The sequence below is a fragment of the Myotis myotis genome, unplaced genomic scaffold (genome assembly GCF_014108235.1).
Source record: "Myotis myotis isolate mMyoMyo1 unplaced genomic scaffold, mMyoMyo1.p scaffold_m19_p_3, whole genome shotgun sequence".
Lineage (NCBI taxonomy): Eukaryota > Metazoa > Chordata > Mammalia > Chiroptera > Vespertilionidae > Myotis > Myotis myotis.
In genome coordinates this window covers 89069921-89092778 of record NW_023416335.1, presented here as the reverse complement: position 1 = coordinate 89092778, position 22858 = coordinate 89069921, and the positions used below count along the sequence as shown (strand labels likewise).

General features: G+C 42.9%; 1 protein-coding gene across 7 annotated transcripts in view; it reads right to left on the bottom strand.

The window, feature by feature from the left end:
* The window catches only part of WDFY2 (WD repeat and FYVE domain containing 2), a 225843-nt gene that overhangs the window by 100617 nt on the left and 102368 nt on the right, over positions 1 to 22858 (bottom strand). The window lies entirely within an intron of this gene.

The following is a 22858-nucleotide window of genomic DNA, read 5'->3' as shown; positions in this document are numbered from 1 at the left end:
GATAATCAACAGGAAATATTAAGAAGGAAGTTGGAACTTCAGAGAACGATGTTTCTCTCTCTTTCTCTCCCTCTCCCTTTCTCACTCTAAAACCAACTAAACAAAAGCATATCCTCGGTGAGGATTAAAAAAAAAAAAAAAAGTCAAGCTATTATCAGAAAAGTTGAGTAGCAAATATAAAGCCATGATATGGATGAGACTGTCTTGAGAGAAATAGCGAGGGCCTAGGAGCAGAGACACTCCAACACCGAATCAAAGTTGGTTAGACGACATTCTATGATGCAGAGACAACACAGCCAGAGAGTAGGAGGAAAACCAGGAGAGTATTGTGCTGTTAGATGTACATAAAGAGACTATTTCAGAAAGAAACAGCAGAGCTAAATGCTGCAGGGAGGTCAAACATGATGAGGACTGAAAAATGTCAGGTACATAGATCCACATGGAGGTCTTTTTAAAAAAATATATTTTCATTGATTTCAGAGAGGAAGGGAGAGAGAGAGAGAGAGAGAGAGAGAGAGAGAGAGAGAGAGAGAGAAACATCAATGATGAGAGAGAATCACAGAGAGAGAGAGAGAAACATCAATGATGAGAGAGAATCACTGATCGGCTGCCTCCTGCACGCCCTCTTCTGGGGATGGAGCCCACAACCCAGACATGTTCCCTTGACTGGAATCAAACCCGGGACCCTTCAGTCTGCAGGCCAACGCTCTATCCACTGAGCTAAACCAGCTAGGGCTGGAGGTCTTTTGTAACCACAGCCAGAGCTACTTGGGCAGACTAATGAAACTAGAAGCCAGACTGCAGTAGTCTAAGAGAGGGAAATGAGAAAATATAAGAAGTGACTATGGACAACTCTTTTGGGAAGTTTGATTATAAGAAGAGAAGTGAGACAGAACACTGGGTGAATAGGAAAAAGAGTTGTGACGTTTTAAGCCTTTGTTTTCAATAAAAAGAAACTTGAGTGTGTTTAAAAGCCAATGTGAAGGATCCAAGGTGTTGAGGGGGAGTTATTAAGGTATATCACTAAGGGAAAGTAACTTGAAAAATAATACACTCATCAATTCCTAGCCACTGCCTTTCTGAGGCATGGATATGCTGCTTAATATGGCCAAAATAAGATGACCATCTTCTGAAACAGTAACACAATGTCCCTATAAGGACATCCAATGTGGCAAATAACTCCTGTAGGTAGTATATAAGTAATTTCAGTTCACTGTGCACTCTACTGGATCTCCTCAACACCCAATTTAAAATACAGGGCAATCTGGTGCCCCTATGGGTATTCATGCTACAGAATCTGTCTTAAAAGTAGGATCAAGAGGACCTTCAAAACTTTATAATTGCATGGAGGTACCACAAAATTGTTTTGGTACATGGAATGCTCTTGGCACCTGCATTCACTACTAGTTTACCAAGTTTTTAGATAACATGCAGGGTTATATATGTCTGAACAATAGACATCAGGGTTACATGTACAGTGACATAACTAGAGGAGATAGGTTTGTCCTTGAGAGGTTTTCAAAAGCTCTATGATCCACACAAATATTGAAGGCATGCTAACTCTCACAAAAACAGTGGTTTCCATGACAAAACCATCTTCAAGGAATGCTATATAACAAAAGGCTAATACGCAAATCGACCAAATGGCAGCTATGACATGCACTGACCACCAGGGGGCAGTCGCTCAACACAGGGGCTGGCCCCTGGTGGTCAGTGCGCTCCCACAGGAGGAGCGCCGCCCAGCCAAAAGCCGGGCTCACATCTAGTGAGTGCAGCCACAGTGGTGGGAGCCTCTCTTGCCTCCACAGCAGTTGGACATCCCCCGAGGGCTCCTGGACTGTGAGAGGGCTCGGGCTGGGCTGAGGGTCCCCCTGTCCCGCCTCTTCCCCCCTCCACCCCCATGCACGAATGTTGTGCACTGGGCCTCTAGTTATAGTATACGAATAAATAGTAAGCAATAAGCATGTTGGCAAACTAGGACTCTTTTTTTTTTTTTTTTTTTAAATCCTTACACGAGGAAATGTTTTCCATTGATTTTTAGAGAGTGAAAGGGAAGGGGGAGGGAGGGAAGGAGAGAAACATTGATGTGAGAGAGACACATTGACTGGCTGCCTTCTGCCCACTCCCCAGGGCCAGAGATTGAACCTACAACTGAGGTACATGCCTTTGACCAGGATTCCAACCCACAACCCTTTGGTCCATGGGTCAACGCTCTAACCACTGAGAAAACCTGCCAAGGAAGTACCCTAGGACTCTTGAGGTTAAGCAGAAAAGGCCATATATACGTAAATATATAATTTTTATATTTAAGTTCATTGCAATTAGCACAAACTCAGAAGAGAATAACTATGTAGCAGTCTATAAAAAGATCTCACATTAGAAAGTCCAGTGCCATAAAATGATGAAATGGCTTAGAAATGGTTGTCTTTTGTGGTAGAAACCATGGAATAATGAATCATAAGTTAGTATAAATAATAGCGAAGTTATGTAAGAGTTTAAAAGAAGGAGGCACTAGAGATTCTTGGTTCATGTTTCTCTGAACAGAGGACCTCTGGGAACTTTCTTCAAATCAACTCTGTGTTGACCTCATGATTAGGATAGTATATTCATGTATGGTGTCACACTAGCAAACCTGGAAAGCAAGAATATTCCAGAAACTATATAAATTCTTCTGTAAGAACAAAATTTGGAATGCATCATGACTGACAAGTCAGCTTTAGCACTGCTGTCTCTGAGTTAATCAGGGGAAGGTTTTCAAAATATTTTCTCTCCAGTACGAGTGGCCCAACTGTACATTCCATTTGGGTACAACAGAAGTGCCTTATTCATGTTACTTGTGTCAACCGATGGTCGTTGGTGCCAATTCAATGCCAACACAATCCCCAATATGAGGTGCAGTGAAGAAGGAAACTTAATTCAGTACAAACAGCTCAATGTACCGCATGGCTGTGAAAACAGCTAGATTGTGAGGCAGCCCTGGGCCATGACTTTCTTCAGCTAAGCAGCTCAGCTGTGGTCTGCTCTGGTCTGCCCCCTTGCTCCTGAGTCACTCTGTTCTGCTCTTGATGTTTTATCTGTAGCCCTAGCCAGGGCAAATGCAGCCTTCAGTCTTTCCTAGAAAGGGAAAATGTGCTCCCTAAGCCAGAGGGGAACTGGCTTATATGGGCAGAAATCCCTGCTCCTTGTCCCTGATTGATCTGTCCTCATGTAAATAAGGACTGCCCAAACTCCCAGTTTGATTGGCCCAAAATGCACTGTCCTGATTAGTCAGAATAGAGCCACTCTGGTTAGCTGGAGCTGTGCAGCTCTGATTGGGTGGGAAAAGCCTTAGTTCTATTGGTTGAAATAAGATTCCAGGACTCCTTTATAAGGGCTGGCTCAGAGAGCAGGAACACAGTGAAAACAGGCAGTTCAGCAGTTCAGTGTAGTCTTCTCCCTAAAGTGCAGTTTGTGTAAGAGGCTCCTGTGCAGAAATGGCTGCTAGACTCTGTTTTGTTGTTTTTAATTTTAGTCCAGTTAGCCACCAAGAGCCCTTTCTAGTAGGTGTCTTCTTTCTCAGGGTTCATACTTTTCATCACTGTAGAATGTGATCTCACCATTTGGGTTCACTCCCTGTAGGCCCATTATAACCCACAAAAATACACAACTCACCCAAAGCACCTCATTAAATTCTTTAAAAAAAAAATCCATTTAGCAATGGCTTGATGCATGGAATAACACAGCTTCCAATTTATTATTGTCCATCCTAAGGCAATTCTTTGCCATTGGGCTGTCCTAGTTGTATGAAGAAATCAACTTGGTATTATAAGAAAATCTATCCAAGGCTCAGGAAAGTCCTAGCTGCCACCACTGTCTTGATATGTGACCTACCCAAAAGAACACTTAATCTAGGGGAGGATGGCATTAGATTAAAATTAAGGCCCTTCAATTCTAACATTTTATGTCCCCCAAGGGGATTTTGAATCATCCTCTTTTAATATCTTTGGGTACCTCTTCCTGAAGGCATCATATTACACACTCACAAAATTGATTCCTAATAAACAGAACACTATTATGAAAATACCGTAGGTACAATATAACCAACTGTACTAAACTGAATTGTGTCCTCCTGAAATTTATATCCTGTCCTCCTGAAATTTATATTCACCTGGAATCTCAAATGTGACCTTATTTGGAACTAAGGTCTTCACAGACATAATTAGTTAAAATGAGATCACAACTGGATTAGAATGAGCCCTTAATCCAATGACTGGTATCTTGTGAAGACACAGAGACAGAGAAGAGGGAGATGAAAAGATGGAGGTAGGGACTGGAGTGACATATCTACAAACCAAGGAATGTCAAGAATTTCCAGCAACCACCAGCAGCTCCAGAAAGACAAAGGATTCTCTCCTAGAGCCTCTAGAAGGAGCCTGACCTTTTTGATACCTTGATTTCATATGTATAAACCCCAGGAACTGTGAGAGAACAAATTCCTTTTTAAAGCCACCAGTTGGTAGTACTTTGTTACAGTGGCCCTAGGAAAGTAATACAGCAGGTATTGATATGCTGTAACTGGTGAGGACTCATCTGGCTATCATGGGAATATACAAGGTGTCCCCCCAAAATTCATACACACTTTGAATAATAATTAATTCCAATGGATTAAATTTGAAAAAGAAACATCAATTGAGCTGTTAAGTGTGCATACATTTTGGGGGGATACCCTATATATGACTGTTACAAATACTAAAATACTTTGGAACTCCTGAATATAATAAAACATTTAAGAGTTCAAGGTCCTGGTTTCAAGTGATAATAACAGATATGATGATTCTTGGATTTCCTTCTATGGATGCTGAAAATTAATAAAGAGAAACCCAAAGTTCTTCACATGGCCTGTGCGATCCTGCCATGTCTGCCCCTGCCCTCTGCAGCCTCCTTTTGTACAAAAAAATGGAGTTGGGAGGTTAAAAGAGAGTGAACTCTCATACACATGTTACTCAATGCACACTACTGACCACAACAGGAAGAGATGTACCTTGCATTTCTGACAGGAAGTGCTGCTACTTCAGCAGAAGGAAGAAACGATTCCTCCTTGTCCAGTAATAGCTCAGCCAATGGGAGACTGGCATATGGAGTCAATGGAAAAATCACTATACTTCAAACTTTCAGTTTCCTCTAATGGACTTTCTGTTTAAAGCAACTCCTCCCAAGTGCAATAAAAGGGTATTTTCCTCCTTTGTTTGTGCTTGGTTCACCATTTGAATGCATGTCCCACATTTTAATTCTTTGTTGTTCTCAAACAAACCCATTTTGGTGGAAAACTATATCTGGTTATTTGTTAAAGATCATTTTAAAAGAGGTAATTACCTTTTATTTAGAAAAGTAATATCCCCTCTTACAGAAACTACATTCCTTTCCCTTGAAACTACAGGAAGGGGGATAATTTCTGCTTCCCTATTACAACAAGGATTCTTCTGCCTGAGTGATGACTATAAACTCTGACATCAATTCCCCATCTATGATTCTGCCAAGACATACACATTCTGAATTCCATCATGTGAAGCAATTTTAGAAAATTAAGAAATACAACTAGTGAAATAGAATGACACAAAGTAATTCTATTGTAAAGTTGTTAATCTAATTGTAAAATATGAATCACCAAGTAATAATAAATGATAAAGACATATTCCTTCAATAGTCCCAGAAGTTCATCAGATTTCTAGTCTTGCCTGAAAAAGAGGCAATGAAAGCCTCATTAAAGCATATTTTAGGTCCCACAAACTCTCAAGGACCCATTATGTTTCCACTTTAAAAAAATATATGTTTTTATTGATTTCAGAGAGGAAGGGAGAGGGAGAAAGAGATAGAAACATCAACGATGAAAGAGAATCAATGACCAGCTGCCTCCTGCATGCCCGCTACTGGGAATCAAGCCCGCAACCCAGGCATGTGCCCTTGACCAGAATCAAATCTGGGACCCTTCAGTCTGCAGGCCAACGCTCTATCCATTGAACCAACTGGCTAGGACCATTATGTTTCTACTTAAGTTTCTTAGTTGCTTGCTTCATATATGTGTTTATAAATTTCAGATAGCAGAGTTAAGCATAAAATTCTTAAACAACCACCCAAACCAGTCACTTAAACACAGGATTCACTCATATTGTGTCAACTGCTAAGAGCAATTTATCTTGCCAGCTAAGTGCCTAACTTGGGCTTTAACATCCTGATGACTTAAACTGAAATGCCTTCTTTCCTTCATTCAACAGACATTTTACAAAGCTTCTACAGAGGTCCAGGATTCTGTTAGGACACAACACTGAAGCAGACATAGTCTCTGCCTTCAGGCAGTTCACAATCTAGTGAAAGAGATCCACAGATAAAAAAGGCAGGGAATGGAAAGCCTTTAGCAGGAATTCTTTACAGATGCAGAAATGGCTCCAGAAGAACAGATTGGGGTGAGGAAAAAGCCCAGGCTTCAAGGCACAGAGAGAAAGCTCCTGGCTCTGCTGAGAGATGTTAATTGATTAAGTAAGCCAGAAAAGACATGTGTACTCTCTAGGCCTTAGTGTCCTTATCTGAGAAATGTGAGTAATAATACCATGGGAGGATTATTGTAAAGCTGGAATGATATGATGTATGTAAAGCAGAGTGCCTGGTGCACAGTAGCTGCCAATAAATATTTAATTCTCTTTATGTTTTCATTCCTTTGGATAACCAATGTGAACTCACAGTAATATCTATGATAATAAAAGTATAATATGCTAATTAGACCGGACAGCCGAACAACCTTCCGGATGTCCTTCCAGAAGACCTTCCAGACAAAGCTGGGACTGCGAGGACCAAGGCAAGCCGCCACGGCTGTGAGGGCCAAGCCCCTTGCATGAATTTCGTGTACTGGGCCTCTAGTATACTATCCTATCTAATAAAAGACAAAAAGGGTAATTAACTGTACCTCCGCTACGCTTCCCATTGGCTAATCAGGGCGATATGCAAATTAACTGTCAAGAAAGATGGCGGTTAACCGCCAACAAAGATGGCGGTTAATTTGCATATGCACAATGATGGGAGGCGAAAGGGGAAAGACGGAAGAACGGTGATTGGCAACCCAGGCACAGGCAAGAGCTGGGGGGCGGGCAAAGGCCGCCTTTGCCCACCCCCTAGCCGGTGATCGCCATCGGAAAGCCGGGCAGCAGACCAGGCGACATCCCCTAACCAGGGGTGCCGGCTGCCTGCAGCCGGTGATCGCCATGGCGATGGGAGGGAGAGAGAGCTGGGGCGCAGGCCAGGCGGCAACCCGGGACTCCAGGGGGCCAGGGTTGCCAGCTGGCCTGCGGCCCCATGATACCCATGGCGATCGGAGGGAGAGAGAGCTGGGGCCGCAGGCCAGGCGGCAACCCCAGTCCCCCGGGGGCCAGGGTTGCCAGCTGGCCTGCGGCCCCGTGATCCCCATGGCAATCGGAGGGAGAGAGAGCCGGGGCGCAGTCAAGGTGGCAACCCGGGACCCCTGGGGACCGGGGTTGCTGGCTGGCCTGCGGCCCATGATCCCCATGGTGATCGGAGGGAGAGAGAGCCGGCCGCAGGCCAGGCGGCATCCGGGCACCCCAGCACCTGACATGCAAAGGTCAGGGATGAAATGACTTTTCCCAACCACATCTGCAAATATCCTGGGGAAGGCATCACTGAAGAGTTCACAACTCTCTTACTTGGCAAGGAGGAAAAAAGTTGGCAACGGAAACAATCCCTTACATCAAAGTTAAGGTCCCTCTGGGTAAAAAAAAAGAATATTTCCAACGTAAAGGAGGGAGCAGGCAAAAATAATAGGTTCTCATGACTTCCACTGAAGATTGAGCATATGACAGAGTCAAAACGAACATACAAATTAAAACAGACAGTGGACAATCAAATGACCTGAATCAACTGTCACTGTTTGTCCCAATAGCAGCAATGCTTATGTGATAATATAGTTTAACAAACATACAAAAAAAGTCACATAATAAGAGAGGTTTGGCTTCTAAAGTAAATTGAATATGTTCTTTTAAAATTCTAATGTCCTTCCCTCTGACTATAATTCTTAATTTTCCAATCAGAAAATTACCCCAGGTAATCCAGTAACATGTACAACTCCAGTAACCTAGCTTATTTAAAAAAACAAACATCCCAACCATTTTTAAAATATTTAAATTGATATTTTAGGGTTAAAATTATAGAAGATATTTAGATCCAAATATATTTTCTGAATAGAAAATATTTCAGTTTTTGATTTAAAAAAAAATAAACATAAAACAATATATAAGTGATACATTTTCCCAAGGAACTCTGAATTAGTACCTTTCCCTCTAACTTTCTTCAAATTAAGTGAATCTATGGAGTTCCCTATACTGCACAAGTTTTAAAGAAAGAAAATAAGACTTTCTAAGAGCATCAAATACATGTTTTCTTATTTACAAACATATATACTCTTCTCTCTCTCTCTCTCTCTCTCTCTCTCTCTCTCTCTCTCTAAAATATATTCTTACTGATTCAGAGAGGAAGGGAGAGGGAGAGAGATAGAAACATCAATGATGAGAGAGAATCATTGATCGACTGCCTCCTACACACCCCGTACTGGGGATCAGGCAAAAACCTGGGCATGTGGCCTGACCTAGAATCAAACTGTGACTCCCTGGTTCATAGATCGATGCTAAACCACTGAGTCACACCTGCCGGGCTCAATTCTTATTTATAAATTCATTCCAAGGACATATACAGCTTGAAAGCTTTGGAAGCAGTTTCAAAAATAACTAGCTTTTAAGTAACAAGAAAACAGTTATAGAAGAAAGTTTAAATTAAAAGAAAAAAATTGTTTTAATTTATTCAAGAGTGGGAACATCCTCCATGAAAATGTGTACCTTGACTGTGGATGGCTGGGTGGCCTTATCACACCTTAGGAATTCAAATGCTTTTTACAATGTCAAGAAAGAGAGTTTCATCTCATTTCTCTCCAGGGTAGATGTCTGTCAACAAAAGGTGGACATCAATAAAACGAGGGGCTTGCACAATCAATCCAGAAAGTCAGCAATCTATGAATAATCCAGAACCCAGTATTTATATCCTCTGCCACACACCCTCCCTCCCAGCCAGTGAGCAAGATAATTACTCTCAAGTCAAGTGCCCCCCAGTCACAGTGGCCCAATGCTGACATACAAAGCATACAGATAATTCTCACTCTGGCATAAAAGTGACAACTTTCTTGGAAGAAAAGCAGATACTGTAAATTTCTCAAAGTCTTCCTGAAACATTTTTTAAAGTAATTTTTACTTCTTTAGAAAAAATGCATACATGGCAAACCATCTGTAATAAAAGGCCCATTCTATAAAATTTTACCTGGTCCTACTCATATCTGCAATCATAATCATATTTACAGAGAAATATATCTATACTAATAAAAGAGTAATATGCTAATTAGACTGGGAGACCTTCCAGGAGACCTTCCAGATGTTCTTCTGGACAAAGCCATGGTGGCAGGGCGGAGGTAGAGGCGGTTAGAGGCCAAGAGGGGAGGGCAGTTGTGGGTGATCAGGCTGGTGGGGGGTGGGGCCGTTGGGGGTAAGCAGACCAGCAGGGGGGCCAGTTGAGGGGAAGCAGGCCATCAGTGGGGGTCAGTTGAAGGTGATCAGGACAGCGGTGGGGTGGGAAGTTTGGAGTGAGCAGGCCAGCAAGGGGACAGTTGGGGATGAGCAGGCCAGTGGGGAGGGAAGGTAGGGGCGAGCAGGCCAGCAGGGGGTCAGTTTGGGGTGATCAGGTTGCCGGGGGGGCATTCGGGGGCAAGCAGGCCGGCAGCGGGGGGGGAGGGGCAGTTGGGGGCAAGCAGGCCGGCAGGCAGAGTGGTTAGAGGCAATCAGGCAGGCAGGCAGGCAGGTGAGTGGTTAGGAGCCAGCAGTCCCGGATTACGAGAGGGATGTCCGATTGTTGGTTTTGGCCCGATCCCTATAAACTGGCAGGGCATTTTTCCAGGGGTCCCAAATTGGAGAGGTGTAGGCCAGGCTGAGGAACACACTCTCCCCCGTGCACGAATTTTGTGCACCGGGCCACTAGTCCTATCTAATAAAAGAGGAACATGGTAATTAGCATACGTCCACTACCCTTCCCATTGGCTAATCAGGGCGATATGCAAATTAACTGCCATCCAAGATGGCGGCCGGCAGCCAGGCAGCTTGAAGCTAACATGAGGCTTGCTTGCTTCAGTGACGGAGGAAACCAACGTTCCCGGCCTGACTTGCCGGCCTCTGAGCTTGCAGTTTGAAACATTGTTGCAAATATGGAAGCTAAACAAAACCCCAGAAACTGGCTTTCAGCCCGCCGGGATCTCAGAACTAGAGTTGATACAGTGTTTCGATTATAGAACCCAAACAAACCAGTTACCTGCTTTCAGCAGCAGAGGCCTCAGAGCTGGAGCCAGAGCTAAAGCTGGCCCAGAATAAAAAATAAATTAAAAAAGGAGCAGTTGGGAGCTTCAGTCACCCACCAGCATGAAAACAGCCCTCAGCCCCTCACCCAGACTGGCCAGGCACCCCAGTGGGGACCCCCACCCTGAAGGGTGTGTGACCAGCTGCAAACAGCCATCATCCCCTCACCCAGGCTGGCCAGGCACCCCAGTGGGAACCCCCACCCTGAAGGGTGTGTGACCAGCTGCAAACAGCCATCATCCCCTCACCCAGGCTGGCCAGGCACCCCAGTGGGGACCCCGACCCTGATCCAGGACACCCTTCAGGGCAAACCAGCAGGCTCCCACCCATGCACCAGGCCTCTATCCTATATAGTAAAAGGGTAATATGCCTCCCAGCACCAGGATCAGCGGAGCTGAGAGGCCTCCCAGCACCAGGATCAGTGTGACAGGGGGCAGCGCCCAAACTCCCTGATCGCCCTGCAGCTCTGTGTGTGACAGGGGGTGGGGCCACAACCTCCCTATCCGCCCTGCTCTGTTCGTGAGAGGGGAAGGTGCCCCAACACCCTGATCAGCCCTGCTCTGTGCCTGATAGGGGGGAGCTCCCAACCCCCTGATCGCCCTGTGGCTCAGTGTGTGACAGGGTGCGGCGCCCCAACCCCCTGATCGGCCCTGCTCTGTGTGTGACAGGGTGTGGCGCCCCAATCCCCCGCCACAGGCCCTGCTCTGTGTGTGATGGGGTAGAGCCATAACCTCCCCATTGGCCCTGCCCTGAGTGTGACAGTGGCGGTACCCCAACCCCCTGATTGGCCCTGCTCTGTGGGTGATAGAGAGCGGTGCCCCAACCCCCTGATCCGCCCTGCTTTGTGCGTGACACGGGGGAGCTCCCCAAACCCCTGATGGGCCCTGCTCTGTGTGTGACAGGGTACGGAGCCCCAACCCCCTGATTGGTCCTGCTCTTTGTGTGACAGGGTATGGAGCCCCAACCCCCCTGATGGGCCCTGCTCTGTGCGTGACGGGGGTGGTGCCGCAACCTCCTCATCGACCCTGCCTTGAGTGTGACAGGGGGCGGTGCCCAAACCCCCCAATCGGCCCTACCCTGAGCGTGACTGAGGGTGGCATCACAACCCCCCCGATCCACTCTGCTCTGTGCATGACAGGGGGTGGCGCCCCAACTCCCCAATCGGCCCTGCTCTGAGCCTGACCAGAGGCTGCACCTAGGGATTGGGCCTGCCCTCTGCCACCTGGGAGCAGGCCTAAGCCAGCAGGTCGTTATCTCCTGAGGGGTCCCAGACTGCGAGAGGACACAGGCCGGGCTGAGGGACCCTCCGCTCCCCCCCGAGTGCACAAATTTTTGTGCACCCGGCCTCTAGTCCCATATAATAAAAGAAAAACATGCAAATTAGCCATCCCTCTGCTACGCTCAAGCCACGCCCACCAGCCAATCCAAGTGACTATGCAAATTATCCTACAAAGATGGTGGTTAATTTGCATATGCAGGTGTCAAGAGCCCCAGGAGGCGACAGCGGCCCTGGCCGCAGGCTTATGGGTCTTTCACCGCCCTGGGAGGTGAGGCCGTAGCCATGCCTGCAGGCTCCTGGGACTTTCGCCAGTCAAAAAGGCACGGCCGCCCGCACCTAGCCACGCCCATAGGCTCCCGGGACCTTGCCGGTGGAGAGCAGGAGGTTTGGAGGACTTGGCAAAGCAGGCGATCACTGGACACAGAGCAGAGGGAGAGAGACGGTGGCTTGTAGGGCGCGGCTTCCTCTGTCACCCCAGCTTCCTCATCACAGCTGTGAAAACTGACAGCAGGGAGGAGGAAGTCCCACCCCCACAGAATCAACCAGAATCAGCCATTGGTCAGACAGCTCTCAGCGGCCTGATAGCTAGGACTCTCATTCACCTGCATCTCAGACCGTGACAGTAGCGAGGTGGGACTATGTCTAAAGAATAACTGTTGATACAACGTAACTCTGCAGCCAAAAGATGCTAGCGTTATCAACAGAAAGTGTCTGCAGAGCAGCGTGCATCTGATCTTGAAAGAAGGCGGCGCCTGTCGCTGGATGTATCTGAACACCAGCTACTGGAAAAACGTCGCTCTGATGCCGAAAAACACCGGCGTTATTGACAGAAAATGTCTAAAGACCAATGTGCCTTTGAAGTTGAAAGAAGGTGGTGGCGACAACAGAATATGTCAAGAGAACAGTCATCAACAAGTACTACCAATACCAGTAGGAACTGCCTTCTAAGCAAAAATGGAGTACATGAGGATGCAATCCTCGACATAATTGTGGTGGAATGACTGTTCGATGTGAATTTTGCCTATCACTCAATTTATCGGATGAAAAACCATATGGGAAATTTACTTGATGTTGTAGCAAAGGGAAAGTCTGTCCAAATGATATACATTTTCCAGATTACCTGGCATATTTAAAACCATTAATGACAAACGAAGATTCTGACAATAAAAATTTCTTGGAAAATATTCGTTCCATAAATAGCTCTTTTGCTTTTGCTTCCATGGGTGCAAATATTGCATCACCACCAGGATATAGGCCATACTGTTTTTAGAATACACGGACAAGTTCATCAACGTACTAGAACTTTACATCCTTCGGATGGTGTTTCTCGGAAGTTTGCTCAACTCTATATTTGGGATACAGCCAAAGCTACAAATAAAAGATTAGCAATGCCAGGAAACCAGGGCTGCTCAGAAAGACTCATGATCAACATCAACAACCTCATGTATGAAATAAGTCAATTAACAAAATCGTACAAGATGCTACATGAGGTAGGAAAGGAAGCCCAATCTGAAGCAGCAGCAAAAGGTATTGCTCCCACAGAGGTAACAATGGCAATTAAATATGATCGTAACAGTGATCCGGGTAGATATAATTCTCCCCGTTTACCGAGGTTGCTGTCATATTCAGAAACAAAGACCCTCCTTTTGAAAGGGACTTGCTCATTCATTGTAAACCAGATCCCAATAATCCAAATGCCACTAAAATGAAACAAATCAATATCCCGTTTCCTACATTAGATGCAATGACATATCCTATTCTTTTTCCACATGGTGAAAAAGGCTGGGGAACAGATATTGCATTAAGACTCAGAGACAACAGTGTAATTGACAATAATACTAGACAAAATGTAAGGACACAAGTCACACAAATGCAGTATTATGGATTTCATCTCTCTGTGCGGGACACGTTCAATCCTATTTTAAATGCAGGAAAATTAACTCAACAGTTTATCGTGGATTCGTATTCAAAAATGAAGGCCAATCAGATAAATTTCAGCACAGCAAACCAATCTAAGATGAGAGTTGAAAAATATAGTGGTTTGATGGATTATCTCAAATCTAGATCTGAAAAGGACAATGTGCCAATTGGTAAAATGATAATACTTCCATCATCTTCTGAGGGTAGTCCCAGAAATATGCAGCAGCGATATCAGGATGCTATGGCTATTGTAACGAAGTATGGCAAGCCCAATTTATTCATAACCATGACATGCAACCCCAAATGGGCAGATATTGCAAACAATTTACAACGCCGGCAAAAAGTTGAAAACAGACCTGACTTGGTAGCCAGAGTTTTTAATATTAAGCTGAATACTCTTTTAAATGATATCTTTAAATTCCATTTATTTGGCAAATAGCTAAAATTCATGTCACTGAATTTCAGAAACACGAACTGCCTCACGCTCACATATTATTGATATTAGATAGTGAGTTCAAATTATGTTCCTCAAATTAATTCCCTTTCAATGTGCACGAATTTTGTGCACCAGGTTACTAGTAAAAATATAATAGCCAAAAGAACTATCAAAACAACAAGAAATCCATACAAGGTATCATTTATTTATTAATTAAATTTATTTTTATTGTTTAGAGTATTACAGATGTCCCCCATCCCCCTGCCACCTTTATCTGGCTCCCCCTCTTCCCCACCAGGCCTTTACTGCATTATTGTCTGTATCCATAGGCTACTCTTTTCGTCTCCCCCACCCTTCCTTCTGAAATTTGTCAGTCTTTTCCATGTTTCATGTCTCTGGACCTATTTTGCTTGTCAGTTTATTTTATTAATTAGATTCCACATATGAGGGAGATCATGTGATATTTGTCTCTCTCTGACTGGCTTATTTCACTTCAAGTAATACTCTCCAGGTCCTTCCATGCTGTCTCAAAGGTTAAGAGATCCTTCCTTTGTACAGCTGCATAGCATTCCATTGTGTAAAGGAACCACTTTTTTTTTTTTAATGAGACAGTTTTTCTTTTTTCCCCACTAAATTTATCGGGGTGATATTGGTTAATATGATCATACAGGTTTCAGGTGTGGGTTTCCATGTTACAAGGTCTGTATGTTACACTGTGTGCCCACCACTCAAAGTAAAATCTTCCATTACCATATATAAGGAACCCTTCAACCTCACCCCCTTCCCTCTGCCTACCACCACACTGCTATTTGTGTTGTGTCCATGAGTTTCAGTTTTATATCTCACATATGGGTGAAATCATATGGTTCTTAGCTTTTCTGTCTGACTTATTTCACTTAGCATAATATTCTCAAGGTCCATCCACATTGTTGCAAATGGCACTATTTCATATTTTCTTATGTCTGAGTGGTATTCCATTGTGGATATATACCACATCTTCTATATCCAGTCCTCTATCATGAAACACTTTGGTTGTTTCCCGGTCTTGGCCACCATAAATATTGCTGCAATGAATATAGGGGTACCTATATTGTTGCAAATACATGATTTCCAGTTTTTCAGGTATAGACCCAGGAGAGGGATTGCTGGGTCATACGGTAGTTCTATTCTTAACTTTTTGAGGAATCACGAGACTGTTTTCCACAGTGGTTGTACCAGTCTACATCCCCACCAGCAGTGAATTAGGGTTCCCTTTCTCCACAACCTAACACTCGTTATTACTTGTCTTGTTGATAAAAGCCACTCTAACAGGTATGAGGTGGTATCTCATTGTAGTTTTGATTTGCATTTTCCCAATTGTTAGTGAGGTTGAACATCTTTTCATATATCTCTCTTTGCTGTTTGTATGTCTTCTTGGGAGAAGTGTCTGTTCAGGTCCTCTGCCCATTTTTTGATTGAGTTGCTTGTTTGTTTGGTGTTGACTTTTATGAGTTCTTTATATATTTTGGAAATTAAATCTTTGTCAGAGTTATTGTTTGCAAGTACCAGCTCCTATCTGCTTGGCTGCCCCTTTGTATTGTTGTCAGTTTCTTTTGCTGTGCAGAAACACCACTTTTTTATCCACTCATCTACTGATGGGTACCTGGGCTATTTCCAGATCTTAGCTGTTGCAAATAACTCTGCTATGAATATAGGGGTGCATATATTTTTTCTGATTGGTATTTCGGGATTCTTAGGATATATTCCCAGAAGTGGGATTGCTGGACCAAATGGCAGCTCCATTTTTAATTTTTTGAGGAATCTCCATACTGTTTTCCACAGTGGCTACACCAGTCTGCATTCCCACCAACAGTGCACTAGGGTTCCCTTTTCTCTACATTCTCGCCAGGACTTGTTATTGATTTATTGCTGGTAGCCATTCTGGCAGGTTTGAGGTGATACCTCATTGTAGTTTAAATTTTCATTTCTCCGGTAATTAGTGACATTGAGCATTTTTTCATATGTATCTTGGCCATCTTTATGTCCTCTTTGGAGAAGTGTCTATTTAGGTCCTTTGCCCAATTTTTAATTGAGCTGTTTGTCCTCCTTTTTTATGATAAAAACTCTTAGCAAAGTGGGAATAGAGGGATCATATCTCAACATAATAAAGGTCATATATGACAAACCTATAGTCAACATCATACTCAATGGGCAAAAACTAAATGTGTTTCCCCTAAAAACAGGAACACGACAGGGTTCTTAGCTTTCACCACTCTTATTCAACATAGTACTGGAAGACTTAGCCACAGCATTCACACAAGAAGAAAAACTAAAAGGCATCCAAATTGGAAAGGAGGAAGTAAAACCGTAATTATTTGCAGATGTCGTGATATTTTACATAGAAAACCCTAAAGACTCCACCAACAAAAAACTACTAGATTTAATAAATGAATTTGGCAAAGTAGCAGGATACAAAATTAACATCCAGAAATTGATGGCATTTTTATACACCAATAATAAACTCTCAGAAAGAGAAACTAAAAAACAAAAACAAAAAAACCCCATCCCATTAACCACTACAACAACAACAACAAAATAAGATACCCAGGAATAAGCCTAACCAAGGAGATAAAAGACTTATGCTCAGAAAATTATAGGACATTGAAAAAAGCATAGAGGAAGATACAAACAAATGGAAATGTATATAATTGTCATAGATTGAAAGGATTAACGTCATTAAAATATCCATAATACACAAAGCAATCTATAGATTCAATTGCAATCCCAATTAAAATACCATCAACACATTTCACAGATCTAGGACAAATATTCCAAAAATGTATATGGAACTCAAAAAGACCTCAAATAGCCACAGCAATCTTGAGAAATAAGAACAAAGTTGGAGGGATCACTATACTGGATATCAAACTATACTATAACGGCACTGTGATCAAAAGAGTCTGGTATTGGCAAAAGAACAGACATATAGAGCAATGGGACAGAACAGATACCCCAGAAATCGACCCATGCCATTATGGTCAATTAATATTTGACAAAGGCCTGGCTAGTGTGGCTCAGTGGTTGAGTGTTGACCTATGGACCAGGTGGTCACAGTTTGATTCCCAGTCAGGGCACATATCTGGTTTGGGTCTTGATCCCCAGTGTGGGGTGTATAGGAGGCAGCCGATCAATGATTCTCTCTCATCACTGATGTTTCTCTCTCTCTCTCCCTCTCCCTTCCCCTCTGAAATCAATAAAAATATATTTTAAAATATATTTGACAAAGTATCACTTATTGTTATACAAACATCACTATTCTGAATGTTAACCTTTATATAGATCAATATTTTCCTCTTGTCCCAAACTTCCCATAACACATACATTAAATTAATCTTTGGAGAGCAGAGATGTTATTATTTTGGAGGCTTTTCAAACATTTTTCAATGACTATGCAATTATCTTGCAAGATTTTAATAAAATAATAGTTTTGATGAAGAAAAAATATATTTATAAAGATGAATACACACACACACACACACACACACACACACACACACACACATATATATACACACACCCCTCTGTAGCTATTATTTAGTAGGGTTGGTGAAAATTAGTTTAATGGGAATTCTTTAACTTCTGTGTTTGACATTTCCTCACTAGTCTATTTTCCCCTCAGAATACCTTAGAGCAGCGGTTCTCAACCTGTCGGTCACGCAACCTGTCGGTCACGGCCCCTTTGGGGGTCGAATGACACTTTCACAGGGTCGCCTAAGACCATTGGAAAACACATATATAATTACATATTGTTTTTGTGATTACTCACTATGCTTTAATTATGTTCAATTTGTAACAATGAAAATACATCCTGCATATCAGATATTTACAGTACGATTCATAACAATAGCAAAATTACAGTTATGAAGTAGCAACGAAAATAATTTTATGGTTGGGGGTCACCACAACATGAGGAACTGTATTAAAGGGTCGTGGCATTAGGAAGGTTGAGAACCACTGCCTTAGAGAGTCTTGCCAAGTAGTGATGGGGGGAGATGCCTCTTTTAGGGATTCAGTTCCTTTACACAATGCTAACTATTCATCCTGTGTTTAGCTTTTAATAATCAACCCCCAATTATCTTTTATTCTGTAAACTCCCATTAGTCCTCTCCTCAAACTGTTGATTTCGTGCCAATTTCCTCCAAACATGTCCTGCCCTTTCTTACCTCCATGGGTTTTTTCCCTATGCCATTCATTTTGCCTGAAATACCTCCTATTTTTAGCTAACTAAATCCCAGGTCATCTTCTAAATTCAGCTCACATGGAACTGACCAGACCAGACCACTCTCCCACTCTCTTCTGATCTCAGCTTTGACAACATCACACATTGATGTATTGCTACTTTTGCTATTATTTTTATTTTGTGCTACTTATTTCTTAACTTCATTTTCCCCCAACTGAAAGATAAATTCTTTGAAACCAGGAGTCACATGTTGGAATTAGCATAATATTTTACATACAGTTGATATTTAAATAATTGTTGGTTGGCTAGAATACATGAGATGTTATGACAGAAAATTTTAAAGACTTACCTCAGCGTAAATAGCAATTAACACAATTGGACTGACTTCTTTTAACATTAAAACAGAAGGCATTTCTGCCCTAGCCAGTTTGGCTCAGTGGATAGAGCATCGGCCCTCGGACTGAAGGGTCTCCTGTTTGATTCCGGTCAAGGGCACGTACCTTGGTTGCAGAGGCAACCAATCAATGTGTCTCTCTGGCATCGATGTTTCTCTCTCTCTGTCTCTCACAACTTCCTTCCACTTTCTCTAAAAATCAATGGAAAAATGCCCTCAGGTGAGGATTAACCAAAAAACAAAAACAAACAGAAGGCATTTCTGAAATCTCAAGATGAATTAAACTATTGGCATAACTCCTTCTCCTATAGAGAATAATTTCACTGTGAAAAATATTTTGAACTATAGAATTATACAAATAAACTATCTCAGAATTTAAGCAAGCACTCGTTACAACCAGCTATATTAAACTAGAGGTCTGGTGCATGGATTTGTGCACCGGTGGGGTCCCTCAGTGTGACTTGTGGGGATCGTGCTGAAACCGGCATCCAACATCCCCCGAGAGAAGTAATAGTGTGCGGGAAGTGGCAGGCAGCCAGGGAGGAGCCGCTCCCGCTCATCCCGGCCCACTCATTCCGGTCAGCTCATTCCGGTCAGCTGAGCATCTGCCCCCATCTTCCACCACCGCCCCTCGCATCTCCTGGTCTATTGCATCCAGCTATGGAGAAGTGGGTCCCTAGGGCGGAGCTCCTGTGACCTCACTAGGAGTGCAGACTGAGATTTGGAGAAGTGAGGTGAGTGCCCAAAGGGCACCCAGGGCAGACCAGGGAGTCGCAGTAGCTACATGTTGAGGCTGCCCACTTCATGTGCTGTCCTGCAAGTCCTGGGATGGCTCTGGTCTGATAGGAGGAGGCAGGCACTAAGAATGGAGTTGGTGGTCTCTTTTTTCCCTCCCTCCATTCCTTGGTCCTGGCTGCCGTAGGAGGACGCGGCCAGAGGGGTTGATTAGGGTTGGGGGTGCCACACCTCTGGAGCAGTGCCTGGGGAGCAGCCCAGCCTCCCAATGTGAACTGCAGCTCAACCCCACCTGCTTGCGATCTTTCATAGACTCAATGGCCTGTTTCTCTTTTCCTCTGTCCAAGTTGACTCCCCCCTGGTGGCCAGTGCACATCATAGCAACCAGTCCGTTGGTTGCTTAGGCTTTTATATATATAGACTAGAGGCCCGGCTCATGTAATTCGTGAATGGGTAGAGTCCCTAGGGGCAACTGGCGGGGCGATCGGGGGCCCCCCGCTGGCACCTGCTTTGGCTGGCCTGGTGCTGCCTGCTCACAGGCCCCACCCCCTGTCGCCACCGCCGCTGCCACCTGGTGGTCAGTGTATGTCATAGCAACTGGTTGTTCCATCTGTCGTTCCGCCATTTAGTCGATTTGCATATTAGGCTTTTATTATATAGGATAGGTAATAATAGTGTTTATACTTTAGCTAACAACTTGAACAATTTACTCATTGTATCCCTAATTTGGACAAGGAACCAAAAAAGATCTGCTGGGAGAGGAGATGAATAAAAGATTGACCAAGTCCTCAACATTCAATACTTTATTTAATGGAAGCGACAGACTTCAAAACTTTTTACAGCCTGGCCAGCATGGCTTAGTGGTTGAACATCAACCTATGAACCAGGAGGACACTGTTCTATTCCCGGTCAGGGCACATGCCCAGGTTGCAGGCTCGATCCCCAGTGGGGGGCGTGCAGGAGGCAGCCAATCAATGATTCTCTCTCATCACTGATGTTTTTCTCTCTCTCTCTCCCTCTCCCTTCCTCTCTAAAATCAATAAAAATATATTTTTTAGAAACTTTTTACAAAACAAGTTAAATAAGTAATAAAATATAGCTAACCTACTGAGTACTGTGTGTATAATTTCAGTTGGTAGGGCTCAGAAACCACCTGTTCAAAAAAGAAAAAGAAAGAACAAAAGGTAAAAGACAGCATTTGAACAATGCCTTAAGAAATAACTGAGACTTTGTACACCAAGATGGCAGAAGGGGTTTGGGGCTATAAGATCAGAAAAAGCAAGTAATAGCCATGAAAATATGCCCTCATCCCATTTTAGCTTCTGTTAATCAGTGATCTAACTTGCTAATTCATGGGAAAAATGAAAGGCCATTCCTCTCCTATATCTCAAAACTGTCTCTAGTCCCAGTCAGGGAATGTGCAGGAGGCAACTGATCATTGTGTCTCTCTGTCTGTCTCTCTCCCTCACACCTCCATTCTCTCTTAAAAAAAAAAAAAAAAAAAAAATCTATGGAAAAAATATTCTCGGCTGAGAATTAACAAAACAAAGGAATGGCTAAGAACTCTCCATAACTTACGTTGTTTACCTTTCTTGACTCCAAAGCCAAATTTATCAGCACCTGTTAACCACTTTCATTGATTTCAAAAATGCCAAGAATCACCCATATGTTATATACACACGTCTTTTCATAAACAGTGAGTGTTATAACTACTATTCCGTGAATAACTGAGCAATATGTGGGTCTTAGCTCACCTTTTCAGATTTCCTTTGTAATAAACACTTTATTTCATTAAGCAATCCAATTATCTTGCTTTATCTTTTAAAAATAGATTTATCCCACCTATACCCAACTTTTTTAAAATGGCTCTTCTTAATGTAGACAAGATCTTTACCATGAATTTCTCTTCTGTCCTCCTAAGGAATAGAGTTTACAGAGCTACCAAATGCATTGAATATTACAGAAATTCCATAAATATTTGTCAATAGGCTAATTTATATTTAACAATATTAAGGTCACCAAACAAATGTTTTGATTAGGGAACAAATTGAAAATTTCAGGTCCACCTCTTCAGACTCCTTGTAGGGGTCAAGTCAAGACTACAAATGGAGACCTACATTGCATACGTCTAAATATTCAAGTTATAAATCAAGTTAAACTATTAAATAAAATATGGTCTCTTCCTCCAGTCTTGATAAATATACCTTCAACCACCTGGAGGTACTGATACTAATTTAGAATTTTTAGACTCCTTGAAGTTCCACACTATGGTGTGGTGACATGGGAGTGCCAGGCCATACCCTTCTCTTCACATTCCCCAGTTCAATCAACAACTTGAGGGGGCTTGTTCACACGTGTGGACATCCTATCCACTTCAAACCCTAGCCACCCTTGAGGCTAAGGCTACTAATTTTGTACAGTACCCACAGCATGGAGGTGGACAGAGTGCCCTTAAGATGGGCATACCCTCTTGGCTCTTCAGATCCTTCATCCTATGGCAAAGTGTGGCCAAAATAGAGTCCTCTAATTCACAGGTTGCAAAGCAAGGCCTCTCTTGCCCAGAACGAAAGGTAGTACATACTGGTTAATTTACCAAATTGGAGAATTTACCAGATCAGTTTGTTACTGGTTAATATACTAGTTGAAAATAAACACGGTGGAACCTCAGTTCTTGAACTTAATTCGTTCTAGAAGGCTGTTCGAGAAGTGATTTGTTTGAAAACTGAGTCATTTTTTTCCTCATTAGAAATATGTAAGGTAAGTTGAATTAATCCGTTCCAGACCCCCAAATGATTCCCTGTTTTAATCTTTCTTATATACAGTACATGTCTAATGTACTGTTTAATCTATAAATAAACACTTCTTTTCTTTCAGCTATTGAACCAACAATATTGGCCTTAAGTGAATCACTTTTAGCATTTGGTCCAGGGCTGTCTTCCAGGTCAGTATGCAGCATCTTTGCTTGGTCATATAACACTGCCTCTGAAAAGGCTGGCACTGGCTGCTTTTCATTTATCCACGTCAACAACAGTTTTCCTACCTCTTCAATTGTGATCCTTGTTTCCTTCACACCTTTAGCAACATCAGCACTCTTGATGGCCTCTTTATGTTTTAAAATTCTGCTAATCTTTCATTTCAGTTTTGCCAGCAACAAAAGCATTCTCTCTTTTATTGCCTAAGAGACCCTTTTTGTCATGATGAGGTATCAGCTTGAAAGGGTTGTCAGTTCGAAAACTGAAGTTTGGTTCGATGCCGAGACATTTTTTTCTATGAACAATTTGGTCAAGAACCAAATTGTTCTAGATGGGAGATGTTCGAGAAATGAGCTTTGACTGTATGTAAAAATAAGATTAAGTGGTAAAATCTGAGATCCCAATCTTTAATAACTTCAGTTCCCTCAAGTTCTACAATTGAAGGGTCTAATACAGCGGTTCTCAACCTGTGG